The following is a 13354-nucleotide window of genomic DNA, read 5'->3' as shown; positions in this document are numbered from 1 at the left end:
TATTTTTCTTTACTTTTAAGACAGGCCCCATTGTCATCCTCTAAACTGGAACAACAAAAAGGTAGAATGGATTTTGCAGACTGCTTCTTAGTACTCACAGGTAAGAGCAGGTAGGGAGAGGAAGAGAGAGCTAGAATATTCATCCCGTCCACTGTCTTAAGAGCTAATTGGAGAACTCCTCACCACTTACCTTGTCATCCTATTTCTGGCAGGTCCTGCCCTTGTTTCCTACCTCCTCTTTTTACCTAAATAGGTTTCTAGAAATAGGTAGTTTGATGGTAACAAGGGAAACATAATCTTAGAAAGACTTTACCATCTGAAGCAAGTAATCTTTAAGGGTAGAATTTCAGATAAGCAGTTAGATGGTTACGACGAAAGGTTGGTCTGACTGTAGCACTTCAGATCATCATTATTAGCTACTTGGCAGGACCTCATGGGATGACAGGGATGCTATCACAGATCAGAGAGCTTAGGATGGGGGTCAGGGGACCCATGCTTCAAGCTTATTTGTGGCGCTAACCCACTGTGGGAATTTTAAAATCTCTACTGCCTTTCTCTGAACCTTAATTTTCCTGATTGTCAGAGAAAAAGTTGTTAGGAAGGCATCTTCTTTTTGTCTCCTTCCGGTTTTGTGCTGCTAGGACTCTCTGCCACTCACTCAGCCTAAGGCCCCAAAAGATACAGGTGATGTAAACACCAAGGTTGTATCATTTCTCCCCTTTCAGATCATCAGATCTGAACTTGTTATTTTCATGATGTTCTCCAAGCAACACAAAATTTCATGTCACTGGGGTATAGTATGGATATAATTTGGAAAAGTGGAGGTTTCTCAAAAGTACAATAACCGTCCCAATTATTTATTTTTTACATCTTATTTAAATAAAAATTGTGCATTTAAAGTTGTATTTGATTGAACAACTGTCCTTTTTTTTAAATTTTCCCTGACAAAAGCTATGAATTATTAATTTCTGTCATTGTATTCACTGAACAAATGTAATTGCAAGTAAATGTCTGAAGCTAATGAAAAAATTAAGAAAAAAGGATTTCTTTGTAAGAATTAATGAAACGTTTCCACAAACCTCTTTGAAATCATGATTATGAAGCTTCGTAACACTTCTTTGGTGCTGCATATCTGGAGCAAGGGGTTTGAGCTCTCCTTTTTCTTTGGCATGAAGGATGAAAACAGTTTATTAGGACTGTACCAGCGGTGGAGAGCAACACAGGAATTCTAACCTTAACCCTCTCAAATATTCCAGTTCTCTTTCAACTGCTTTTCATTCATTCTGAGCTGCCTTTCACTTGTGGGAGTGCAGGAGAGATTTTAGCCTGTTATTTTGGCTATTGTCATAACTAGGATTGTTTTACATTAACATAACATGGTAAGTTATGTTTTAATTTCTTAAGGAGAAAAAGGAAAAACAGAGGTGCACACAGTGTTGATTACTGGATTAGACTCATATTTAGCCTTAAAGCAGAGAACTGAATTAATTTCAAATATCATATGCATTAAGACTTCACCAAACCTAGATAGAACCAGAAATAATCTTCCAACTCCAACTAGTCCTTAACTGTCTTGATGAGATAACCTACCCTTCCCAACCCCAACCTGCATAAATACCACTATACTTTAAGTGCAGTAGTAAAAACCTGGGAATCTAATACTGGAATACCTGGGTTCTGATTCAAATTCTCTCACTTAAAGTTTGTTTTTTGTGACATAGGCCACAAACATATCCCTGATCATATTTAAAAGAAAAGACTATACACCTTGCTTCCTCATAGGACTAGGATGAAGGTTGAGTGAAATTAAACATGCTTTCAACAATGAAATACAAATGAACAAAAAATTACCTTGTTGTTATTTCAAGTCCTTTTTTCTCTGAGGGAATCCCAGCCCCTATTCAAAAGTGTAGTTCTTCAGTTTCTGCACCAAGATGGAGGATGGAGACTAGGTGTCCTTCTTGGAATCACAGATAAGCATGACAATTCCCGGTATGCTTTGCACTTAAGTGGAGCTTTGTGATCGAGACTGGACAATGATCCACCAAGCCTCCCAGAAGTTCTGGCTTCTCTCTCTGCTCCTCATTGCTTAGGCTAATGTAGATCACAGCACACTCCACATCCTGGCCAGTGACAAAGTCACTAGTCAGACAAACACTGGGTATATGAATCACCGTGTAGATGTTCACTTTCTGATGACCCAATAGGACTACAATCTAAGCCACAGATAAACTTTTACTGTGCTAAGTCATTACATCAGCTGTGTAACTTTGACTCATTAGTAAGAGTGGGCTGAGTAGGCCTAAGACAAACTTGAATCCCCAATCTATAGGCAATGCATAAAAAAGCTAATTGAACCACCTTTTCCCAGGATTATTTCAAAATAATTTTTCTGAACGAATTGTCTCCCAACTTGTATTACATGAAGAGAGGGTTGCATTTGGAAAACTCTTCCTTCTGGGATAATTCCTTGAACAGGGCAGACTAAACAGAAAGTTTTTGAAAGAAAATGGCTAGGGTGCCATGTCCTCAGTGCCTTTGCAGCCAGCAGAAGTGTATTGGCACTGTGAGACATGGAGAGAGCTTGTGTGTGCCTTATAATTCTGAGTTTGGTGATACAGGACCTTTTCTTTTCTCTCTAGTATTGCCAGAGCAACACCAGTGACCAATCGGAAGCAAAAGACATCATATTTGAACTCAGCCCCCAGCCCCCATGTACCTGTCTCCCAGAACTGCAGACTTTTTGACATAAAAAAGAGATTAAGTGAAAAGGCATATTACTATAATTTATTCAAATGTGCGCATTTTAACCTATGGGTAACAGAGGCTCCAAATTACCCCCAGACCAACACGCAATCCTTATTTAAGGGATCCTCTTAACTCTTACCCTGAAGTCTCCATAAATCTGCCTGATATATAGATGTCAGGCATTTTCTGGCAGTTGAAACATGAAACATGACATCATCTGGCGATTATGTTACAACTCATAAAGACCATGTTTATTTGCTGGTTCTGTTTAAAAATTTTTTCCAACTATCATTTTACTCAAATGGCCTAGTATTTTATGAGAAATAAAGTTAGAACTAATAAAGGAAGCCCTTTCTGAGCTCAGCTAGACATGTAGGGCTGTAGCCATCTTCACTGTAACCAGATATTTAAATTATTTAGAGACAGTTGTGAAATGTTATTTGCTCAATGTGTTGACAAAATGGCTCAGTGAGCTGACATGGAAACTTACCATGCAAAAATAGGAGGAGGAATCTGAGAATTAAACAAAGACATGTTAAGAATTAGAAGAAGCCAGAGTGCATGAAAGCAGCCCAGCCTATAGATTAGTGTCGCTGTCTCCTTCAATAGCCCCAAGAACTCTGAGCCCCTGAAGAGAAGCTACAGACACATGGACCCAGAGACTGATACCTATTGTGCCGTCATCCATTGACTGTAGGGTGGAGTTGGTGTCACATAAGAGACTCTTTATATTATGGCTTGTGTCTAGATGTCCCCCCAAAGTGTCATGCAGTCATAGGTGAGGCTTTTCAGAGGTAGCTGGATCTAGAGTTTGTGGTGCTGAGATCGAGGGTGTGTGATTATTAAATTAGTCTACTGATTGGTTTGGCATAGTTCTGAGTGTGGATAATGGAAAGATCCACCTTGGGTATGAGTACTACCTGCCCCAAGGGCATCCTGGATAGACTATGATGAGTAGAAAGAGGGCTGCCACCGTGGCTTGCTTCTTTCTTCCTTGGTGCTTCACTACTTTGCTGCCTTTCTGCCTCCTGTCTATATGAACAGTTTCTTCTCTGCCATGCCGTTCTGCCATGCCACCCTACCTTGGAGCCAGGCAACTATGCACTAAAACCTCTACAAACTGTGAGCCAAAATAAACTGTTCCTCCTATAATTTTGGGTATTTTAGGCATTTTGTTTTAGCACTGAGAAAAGTAACCAAAATATTCTATTTCCAAATATCAGCAGCTGGAATAAAAGTTCCTGAGTGACAGGAGCAGCCATGATAAAAACTAAGTTCCCATAATCAGAAATTAAGGTACCTGGTATGTATAAAGGACTACCTACCAACTTTCTCCTAAAAATCCCTCCTTTCAAACAAAACGAAAATCAACACCTTCTCCCCACAAGTCCCTCAGAATATGATTTTTTTCCAAGAATTTGGGTCATAATACTTCACTCAAAGTAGATTTTCAGTAAAATATTTTGAATTAAATTCTATTCATTCAACAAATCTAGACATAGATGTAAGAAGTAGCTGCTTGAATCATGCTATTTTAGCAATTTTTGGAAGCCATTTTTTCCTTTACCCCTAGATTTCCTTTCAGAAAGTCTTCCATTTCTGATTTTGAAACCATCTTTTTTTTTTAAATTTTAGAAATAAAATTTCAGCATTAGAAATTCCCCTTTCCAAAAGTTGCCCTTGCTGAATTCCAACACGATCGCTTTTGTCATCTTTTTTCCTTATGTTTTTCACTTTATTTGAAGAATTTGTTTCGGTAAAAATGGTTCTATAAGAGATGTTAGAAGGCATGCTTAAAATCCTGTAATGAATCAAATGGATTTTCTCCCTGCCTGGATTGATCAGGCACAGGTCTAGCCCCGGGAATCCATATTGGACCAGGCATGAAATCTTGGGAAGGGGAAAGATTTCCTTAATCACAAAATGCCTTCGGCCACCTGAGCCAGTGACTCCCGCGTTCTCCCCCCCGCACTAATATTGGGGAAAATCCCTCAGGTTATCAGTAAGGTATTGCCTCATCATTGATTTGGAGCTCCAGCTTAGGGGTCACCAAACTATGACCCAGAGGCCAAATCTGAGCTGTTGCCTGTTTTTATAAGATCCATTGACTAATAATGATTTTGACATTTTTTACAGGGTTAAAAGATCAAAAGAAGCACAATGTTTTGTGTGAGAATTATATGAATATTGAATTCAGTGTCCATGAAGAAAGATTGCCTTTGTTTCCATTTTCTTCTTTATAAATAGGGAAGGGTGAAGGGGATGAGGGGAGGGCAGGTGTATGGGAAAAAAATAAAAGCTAAGGTACATCATGTAAAGGTACAAGATCCCAATGGTAAATGTAACTACATTGTTGCTTTAAATGGACCAATAAACTTAATGGGGGAAAAAAGAAAGATTTGCTGAGAAATCACTGATGCTCATTCATTTGCATATTTCCTATACTTGCTATAATTTCTATAGTTTTGTGATTCAGGGGCATAGATGAATAGTTAGAACAGATGGCCCATAAAGCCTAAAATCCTTACTATCTAGTCTTTTTTTTTTTCCAGAAAGAATTTGTCCCAATCCTAATCTAGCTTGGCACTTCATGGCTTAGTGGGTATTTGGGACTGGGGTGTCCTTAAATTTCTAACCTGAATTTGCTGATGTCATCCTTTTAAGCAAATCTTTTCCAGAGTAGACACTGTTGCATCTACACAGGGGTAAATGTAATGTAAAAATTACAATTTTCACCATTTTAAGGGCACAGTGTGGAGGCAATAAGTACATATTTTAGTCTGTTTTCTGGTGCTATAACTGAATGCCAAAGATTTGATAATTTCAAATTTATTTAACCCGTGGTCTGAGGGCTGAAATGTGGCAAGTGCCCTCTTGATGCCTCATTGTTAACAGAACAGTAGGTATTGCATGGCCAGACAGAGCTGGAGTGTCAGCTGGGGTCTCTCTTCCTCTTAGGAAGCCAGTAATGTGATATGGGAACCCCAACCTCACAATCTCAAAGACAAATCCCTTAGAAAAGTAATCTTAATTCCCACTGAACGACCCACCTCCTAGCAAAACTAACATACGTCTTTGAGTATCTAGTTTCCAACACATAAACTTCTGCAGATACATTCAAAACATAGTAGTACATTTACAAAATTGTACAATGGTCATCGCTATCCCTTTCCAGTTCATTTTTCATCATTTCAAACAGGAAGTCTGTATTTATTAAACAAGAGCTACCAATCCAATTTCACTTTAGCCTCTGGTCAGCCCTGCTCTACTTTGTTTCTATTGAACTTGCTTATTCTAGACATATCCTCTCAATAGTGTCGTGCATAGGGCCTTTTGTATCTGGCTTCTTTCACTTAATAACGTGGTATATAGCTGGGCCAGAATTTTCTTCCTCTTTGAGGATGAGTGATATTCATTGTACACTACTGGATGTTCTTTTCAACCAATGCTTCATTGTGTGAAGTATAGTTCTTCAGGTTCACTTGGATATAAGGCATCAATGGAGATGGACAAGGGAAGGCCACCATTAAGGGTGGTGAGGAAGCCGTCCTTCCCGGATTTGTGAACCTCCATCCACATCTGGATAAGAGCAGGTGGTTCAAGGAATGGTGGCCCAAGCCCTCACTTGGTGTGCCTCTAGTAGGGCGGGGAGGGAAACATTCATGGGCCTTATTTAGGGATTTTCTTGGTTTTAGAGAAAATCTAGGCAGCTTAGACCTTTCTTTGCAAAGAAATATTTGTGAAGTGTCTAATATAGAGATGACTCTTCACTAACTTCCTCTATCTAAACTCCTAAAATGTGTGAGGGCAATTCATCCTCGTGTGTTGGCCATACCTTGTGTGTATGTACACTGGATCCATGCTATCAAATTGTAGTATTTTCAGGTGAAATGATCTATACAAGAAAAGTGGGCACAAGAAGCACTATTCTGCAGACATCATTTACTGAGCCCATTAATCACTCTGCTTGTGCTGAAAATGCAGAAATGGACAAGATATAGTCTACAACATCAAAAAACTGAAGTCAAGTGCCATGATTCACCAATGGCATGCTAAGGCACTCAGTGTGAAACGATACATTCATTCATATCAGTGCTGTTTATTTTTAATTTTTGAGCAAAACACAGTAACACATGTGTTGGATTCTGTGAAAACAGCTTGCTTGAAGTAGTCCATAGTTTCAACATTAGATCATGCTACATTTCTTTTGGTGACATCCTATCTTTGTGCCACTGTGTTTAAAAAACAAGAACCCTGTGAAAATCCTTGTGGAACAGGAAAGGAAGGTGGTGGGCCTAATCTGATTCTAAGCTTAAGAAAGTCTGCAAAACCCAATAGACACAGAGTTCTATTACGAAGCAATTGTGGGCGTTAGAAAATATACAAAATGTTTTTTCATCAATTTATGTGTAATTTTAAAAAGTGCCCAATAAATTATTATGATACAAATACTCCTTGAGTTGTTTTGACCTGAACACATAATAAAAGGGGGTGCTAGGCAATTCTTTTGAGCTAAGACACTGAGAAATCCCCAAGATAGTAATGGAATGAACACCATGAATTAGGAAAGTTGATGACCTTCTGATCTTATGAATTAAGTATGCTACTTGCAATGAATATGAACACTTTTTAAATTAAACAAAAGCAAAAGACAAAGGCTATATGGTATGTAAACAATTCGGTAACAAGCAATGTCTCTGCTGTTATTATTCAAGGGTAATCAATGTGATGCCATCGGCATTAATAACACAGAGTCAATGCACACAAACTTTTAATATAAGCCTAATTATGAGTGTCTCTTTGCATGAAACTGAAAATATTGAAAATGTTGACATTGGGGAGGTGCCCTTGGCTTAAAACTCCCAAAGAAGTCAATAATCTATTATGATTTTCATTTTGCAGAAGTAGTGCTATTATTTCAAAAGGTCTCAGAAATCAATTTGGCATTCAGTATATCTGTGTAATAATGACATCCTAATTAAAAATCCCAATCTGACTGGTACAAAGGATGATGTGTAATCTTTAATCAATGAACACCAACTCCAGAAGTTATAGATGCAATAACCCTTTTTAATGAACTTTTCCACTTTCCACAGATTTGGTCTGCTTTTCTCTTCACAGTTTTGGAAGCTTTTTCTGTTTAGAAACATATCTGAGGAAACAGGGACAATTTGATGCAAAAAGCACATAAATTAAAGCAAGAAACATCAAAGAAAATATCTTCAGAACTGTAAGGGTTTCTTTTTAATTGGAATTTATAATTGCTCCTAATTATAGGACATATTTTAAATGTTACTTTGAGAGGCTGAGGGAAGGAGTGGAGTCCTGTCCACTCCAGCCACATGAGCTATAACCTTGACATTTTAATTAGATATTATTTGAAATATGTAAAAAGGATTTACGCACTCAGCAAAACATATCGATTGTGTAGTTTGCCTGAGAAGATAAAATGATACACAATTTAAAAAATAATCAACTCCTCTAAAGAGCTGTAGAAATTTTCAAGGGATGGAAGGGGAAAAACTCATGTCACTATTGTGAACACATTCAGATTTTGAGTATTTTCTCTAGGAAAAGTCCCTCTTTATAGAAGTCCAATGTCAGTAGCTACATAAGATTAGGTGGAGGGAGTGTATTCAGATGATTTATGGGCCCCACACACTCTTTCTTCGGATAAAAAGAAAGGTCAGGGGAGGGTCAAGAATCTTCTCTTTGAAAGGAATTTCTGGTGCTCTGTTACCTGGCTTGCTGGAGAATGATTAAAACAATCCTTTAAGTCCACTTCTCATGGGATGCCCTGCTCTTTTATGCTATAATAAATTAACAGTATGAGACAGAAGTCATGGGGTAGATGAGGCAAACCCCTCTTCCAAACTCTGTCATCATAGATTAGCTGAGGGTCTGATAAGATGAAATATATTGCCCATATCCAGTGATTAGAAAAGATACTTGGGGAACTCCATAGATCTCTACCAAGAGGGGAGTAAGAGGGAAAAGTTAGGGAGCTGCTTAAAAGGAAAGGTAAAGAGGATGAGACCCCATTGGTAAAGCAGATCACTCACAGTGGTCCAAGATCCGAACTCTGAAACTCTCAATAGGTGGGGGGCTGGTGGAGTGTGAGGAGAGGAGACGGTGTTCTCCCCACAGGCTTGCCTTCCACAGCCCTGGGACATGGAAATGCTACCTGAGCCAGAGCAAGAAAAACAGGGAAAGACTCTCCAGGACTGCTGTTGGGTGGTGACACTACCAAGGACAGTACTAGAACTGTTACCTGCTTCCTGGCTTCAACTACTCCTCACAGGCCATCCCCCTCCCACTTATGCACACTACAGACAGTAACAACCAGCAGGAGGTGCTTCTGGGTGATCCCACGCCCTGCCCTTCGGGACTGGGTACCAGTTCCTTTCCACTCACTGCTTTCCTGGCTTGACCTACAGAGATTACCACTTGGGAGAAGAGGAAGGAGTACAAAGTGATAGTTGGAGGGGAGAGCAGAGGAATCCTCAATTTTGGGTGTTCTTAGGGACCATTCACCCAACTCAAGCAGGTGAAGTTTTCTCTGTGAGGTCAGAGGTGCTGGGTGAGAGTGCAGGGTGGGGGTGCCTCCCATGCAAACCCACCCTGCTTCTGGGATGTGACAGTATTTCTTCCCTTTGCCTCAACCAAATTTCCTGTGGATTTCAGGTCATCTTTTATTTCCAATTATGCTGCTGTTCACATTATCGATTTGGAGGATACAAATGTTGAATGACAAGGGAGGGAGAGGAAGGGAGTGGGGGAGAAGAATTCCATTTTGCCTGAAGGATAAGATAAGTGAAATGCCACCCCGCACAGCATCTCCAAAGCGTTCATCAACGTGGCAGAGGCTGGCTCAATTATCTTTGTGTCAGATGATTATCTGAGAGCTTAATTTAATCTCCATTATCCTCCCTCGTCATATTTCAATTAAATCTGCTATCAGAGTGTTAACACATCTTTGAACCTGCTATTTCTTCAGTTAATTTTCCACTAAGAGGTGCTGGAGAGTAACAGATGTCATAATTATGCAATTATTAAGTGTATTTGACACTCATTCTCTCAGGATTTTGTGGTTGGGGTATGAGCGTTGGAAAATTAATATGATGACAATATGCTTCCGTTGTGATCTGTGACACCACTGCAGGCTGGGGAACTGTCCTCCTGCTGTTCCCGAGGCTGCCACCAAGAACATGAAGGATTAACTGGTTGTATGTCATATTTGTTTCAATTTCGTACATCTGGTAAATCGGATGGGTTCATTAGGCAGAGTAGAAGTGCGGAGGCAATTCTAGTTTTTTTTTTTTTTTTCTCCCTGTCTTCCAAGACCTGAGGAAGCACAGCAAGTACATCCTGGGGTATTGCCTGCAGTAGCAATTGTAACATTAAAGGCAGCTAATCTTCACTTTAAAATCTTGGGATTCATGGGGATTGGGTATCAACTAACTCCACGACCTTGACTGTGTCTTTTCCTCTGAGTCTGTTTTTATGAGGGATGAGCAAGTCAACTCTGTAGACTACTGTCTGTCCCCACTTACCACTCCCTAAAATTACAAGCTATTTATTCCTGTTCTCTAGATATATGTATATGTATATCTAGATACGTATATCTATATAGCTATTTAAATCTTTAAACATGTTAAATTTGAGTCTGAAAAGAAGTCTATGTCTATTTTGCAGTCTGTAACATAAACATTAAGATCAAAATATTGTCATGCCTTCAAATTCTGGTTCTGACATTTACTGTTTGACCTCAGGCAAATTGCTTACCCCTTCTGAGCTTCACTTCCCTCCTATGTAAAATGAGGAAATGGTATGAAATGTACCTCATAAAGTTGTTCAGATGATCAAATCAAGTGTTGTATTTGTCATAGTCTATTTCTAGCCATATACTTGCCTTATAGTCTATTTCTAGCTGTATACATGCCTTACGTCTAGGAAAAAGCTGAAGATACAAAGGGAAAATAGTAGTTAAGACTGGACATGCAGACAAAGGAATGTAGCTAGCTTTGGATATTTCTTTCTGACATCAGGTAGAGTTTGACATAGTCCTAAAAAACACTGGTGTGCTCATGAAAACGATAGTGCCTTCAGCCTTTGATAACAGAGAAATTACAGCCCAACAGAGACCTGTGCATGCATATTTCCTGCTGGCAGAACCATGGGGCCAGGCTTGTCTTTTCCCAGCTCAAGTTCTTTCCTTCTACACTTGGCCTCTTAAATCCACGAGGTTCCTTTTACGTGAACGTGAGCCTTCTGTTAGCCAGTATTTCTTACATCATCCTCTGCTTTTTATCAAACCTTACTCCTCCCCAGAGTAACGCATGAAGGACAAAAGGTAAATAGTCCCTGCAACTTAGATGAAAACAGGTCAAAATAAAAGTGCTCTGGTTAAATCAGTTTTATGATACAAGTGGCTCAGTGTCCTCACTCACAACCCTCTGTCACTGAGAGCCTCAGAGACAATCCTGGGCCCCTGTAGAAGACATTTGGGAACTACCATCTTGTGTCATAACTTTTTCCTATGTAGCATTTCATGGTATGGATTTGACTAGTCCATTTGACTAATATTTTGTTGGGCATTTCAGAAATAGTTGGGGATGCTTGGTTTATAAAGTTTTCTATGTGGAAGAGATGTTAGATAGACTTCCTTTCTGGAAAGAGTCATTTTCTTTCCCTCATAATGAGATTGATCAGAAAGACCTTGGCTTACCATTTCCATGACATTAAATGAACTATATTACCATTCTCTGTATTTTGGTGTTTGGAGTCAGTAGCTCAAGTCCAAGAGAGGATTTATTGGATTGACAATTGTGAATTTCAAGGATAGAGGCTTCAGGCATTGCTAGAGCAAGGGCTTAAATTAGGTCACCTGACCTTTCTCTCAGTTTCCCGTGCTCACTCTGTGCTTGACTCCTACTTATGTATTGCAAAAAGCAGATAGACTTTTTTTTCATAATCAGGTAAGAGAGCAACTAGCAATCAGGTTTGGTAACTCAAAAAGATCTTGATTTTGTTTTTAACCCAATGTCCTGCTATCAATCTATTCTTATAGTGTCTGTCTCCCAGATACTCCTCCTTTACTGCTTTACATTTGGTCTTCACTTTCCATGAATGACCCAGCCCACTTTTCTTCTGGCTTCTGACTGTATTTAGCCAATGGGAGACTGGGTGAGTTCTCTAGGGCTTCCAAGACACAGTACCACAAACTGAGTGGCTTAGGACAAAACATTTATTGTCTGAGCATTCTGGAGACCAGAAGTCCAATGTCAAGGTGATGGCAGGGCTACTCTCCCTCTGAAACCTGTAGGACAGTCCCGCCTTGACTCTTCCAGTTCTGGGAGTTGGCCAACAATCCTTGGCTTGCAGAGGCATCATTCCAGTCATTGCTTCTGTCCTCACCTGGCTGTGGCTGTCTTTTCCTTGTGTGTGTGTGTGTGTGTGTGTGTCTGTCTGTCTGTCTGTCTGTCTCTCTGCCTTCCCTCTCTTTATAAAAACATCTGCATAGCAGAGAAAGAACTTGCCCTGTTCCCATTTATCTTGACTAACTACCTCTGCAATGACCCCGTTTCCAAATAAAGTCACATTCTGAATTACTGGCAGTTAAGATTTTCACATTAGGAACTCATTCTACCCAACAACACATAGCAACAGACAGAGGGAGAAGGAAGAAGAAGACAGGAGTAGCTATATTTCCTGGGTTGGAGAAGTCTACATTTCCCTGTGGCCCACTGCTCCTGTCAGAGAGCTCTCTCATACACCTTCTAGGATTCCAGTGCCTTCTTCTCCTTGCCCCTCAGGCCGGAGAGTGGTGGATATGAGAGTGGTAGGTCCGGTTGGTGGCAGGGCCTTAGATTCTGCATTTCTGACAAGCTTCTAGGCAGTGATGCTGATGCTGCAAGCTGGTAGAGGTCATGACATCAGACTAATACAGGATTTAGTGATAGGGAAGAAAAGAGTCAGTGTAAGAAATGACTCAAAATTTAAAATAAAAAATTAGAGATAGGCATAGTGACACATGCTTATAGTCCTAGCACTCAGAAAGTTGAGAGAGGAGAATCTCAATAATTCAGTAGTTTGAGACCAGCCTGGGTAACACAAAGGGACCCTATCTCCAGAAAAAATAATCATGCTTATCTGCTTCCTCTGATGTCTTTTCACATTCATCTTAACCATATATTATAAATTTTTAAAAAGTCATCACATATTACTTTTGAAAAGTATTTAGGTTCCTAGAGTAACCCTGGTCATTTCTGATGCTTGGTCTTCCAAACCCCTACAGACCTCAGTGACAAGGCTAAGGATTGGTGGCTGATTTTACTTCCAGGCAGGTGGTCCTTCTGCAAACTCAAGGAACAGGGAAGGCTTATCTTCAGGCGTACTGAAATTGTAACTAGATGGCTCCTAGCACAACCTTTTACATCTCTGCCCAGAACGAGTACATGCCCGAGGCCATCTACTTTCAATCAGTATAAGCTCCAGGGCCATCTCTTCTAGTCCCTAGGGAGGGCCATTTTAGCCGTGTCTTCTCACTGTGTCTAGAACCAGAGAGGCCTGGTGTTCTTTGCTGTGGTTCCCATTCTATGAGGTG

General features: G+C 39.9%; 1 long non-coding RNA gene across 1 annotated transcript; it reads right to left on the bottom strand.

Moving 5' to 3' along the window:
- Positions 1 to 1107: 1107 nt before the first annotated feature.
- LOC104865716 lies at positions 1108 to 3358 on the bottom strand. The gene is made up of 3 exons (XR_781247.2): positions 3239 to 3358; positions 1852 to 2123; positions 1108 to 1162 (listed from the first exon to the last, which is right to left on the bottom strand). It is a non-coding gene; the product is annotated as an uncharacterized LOC104865716 (long non-coding RNA).
- Positions 3359 to 13354: the final 9996 nt, after the last annotated feature.

The sequence above is a fragment of the Fukomys damarensis genome, unplaced genomic scaffold (assembly GCF_012274545.1).
Source record: "Fukomys damarensis isolate Sample0158 unplaced genomic scaffold, DMR_v1.0_HiC HiC_scaffold_32, whole genome shotgun sequence".
NCBI classification, from domain to species: domain Eukaryota; kingdom Metazoa; phylum Chordata; class Mammalia; order Rodentia; family Bathyergidae; genus Fukomys; species Fukomys damarensis.
The sequence above is the reverse complement of the archived record's forward strand: the minus strand, read 5'-3'. Positions and strand labels throughout refer to the sequence as shown.